The sequence below is a fragment of the Mesitornis unicolor genome, unplaced genomic scaffold (genome assembly GCF_000695765.1).
Source record: "Mesitornis unicolor isolate BGI_N332 unplaced genomic scaffold, ASM69576v1 scaffold26425, whole genome shotgun sequence".
In the NCBI taxonomy this organism is placed as follows: domain Eukaryota; kingdom Metazoa; phylum Chordata; class Aves; order Mesitornithiformes; family Mesitornithidae; genus Mesitornis; species Mesitornis unicolor.
The window spans coordinates 6,002-7,111 of record NW_010186609.1 but is presented as its reverse complement, the minus strand read 5'-3'; positions in this window follow the sequence as shown (position 1 = coordinate 7,111).

The window sequence follows — 1,110 nt, the reverse complement described above, 5'->3', positions numbered from 1 at the left end:
TTTCCAGGTAAGATCAGTGCCGGAGACCTCTACCAAACACATTGGGTGTTTCTCAGCAGTCTGAGCACTAACCAATTCATCAGGGACAAGGCTCACACGCCTGTTGCTCCTGGCACCTCTCCTGCAGGCTGCCCCTTGTGAAACTTTACTCTGGATTTCTCATTTATCCCATGTGCTCTCTTCCTGTACGCAGATCAAGGGCTTTCCTAACAGCATCCCGACCCTTTGCAACTACAGCCCTGTTCTCGGGCTGGACTCTGCCTGAGATCAGGGCTGATGGATGCCACATCATCTGGGCCTCTCAAAGAGGGCTCTTGGGTATGCTCTTGCTCCTTTGAGTTCCTGGCCACTTCTGGAAATCCGGACCTGTCCCAGCAGGGCTTGGTTACCCTACGATCACCTTGCTGACAGGAGGGGAAAGCAAACAAAATTCTTCTCAGCACTGCAGAGACCAACTGCTCCAGTGTTGCCTGGCAGATGGGGCCCAAGAGGGAGACCATCTGTTCCTGAGCGAGGCCCTAAATTTCTCCCTGTGAGATCTTGGGCTGAAGATATCCAATGGAGTTCAATGGGCTCGGAGGCACAGGGGAGCTGCCATGACCTTAATTCAGTTCTTGGTGCCTGGGCATCTTGCAGACCTCAGCCATGACTCAGACCTCGACTCCATGGGCTGTTGAATTCCTGCAGCATTCCTGTTCCCTACGTTCATTTATGTTTTTCTCTCTCCACATCTCCACCCTCTTTTCTTCTCTGCAGCCCTTCCCACATGCGCACAAAGCTTTGGTACATGTTCCCCATTGCAGAACTGGGCAGAGGCTATGCAGTTCCTTCCCCTGCAGCCCTCACAGCTGCCACTAACTCTGCCCTCTACCCGCACTGCTCTCCTTGTCCAAAAAAAAGCGCAACTGCCCTGCGCAGAGGCCATTTGCCTAATTCCTGGCTGTTGGCAGCTCATCTGGCACCTCCAGCACTTTCTGGTGACACTGGAGGGGGTTAAAAAAGAGGCACACTGAGGAGGCTGCAGAAATGCTGTTAGAGCTCAGGGAAAGGTCTGGCATCTCTCGGAGTGAGAGAAGGGGACGGCATCCAGGGAAGACTGGAGAAGGAAAG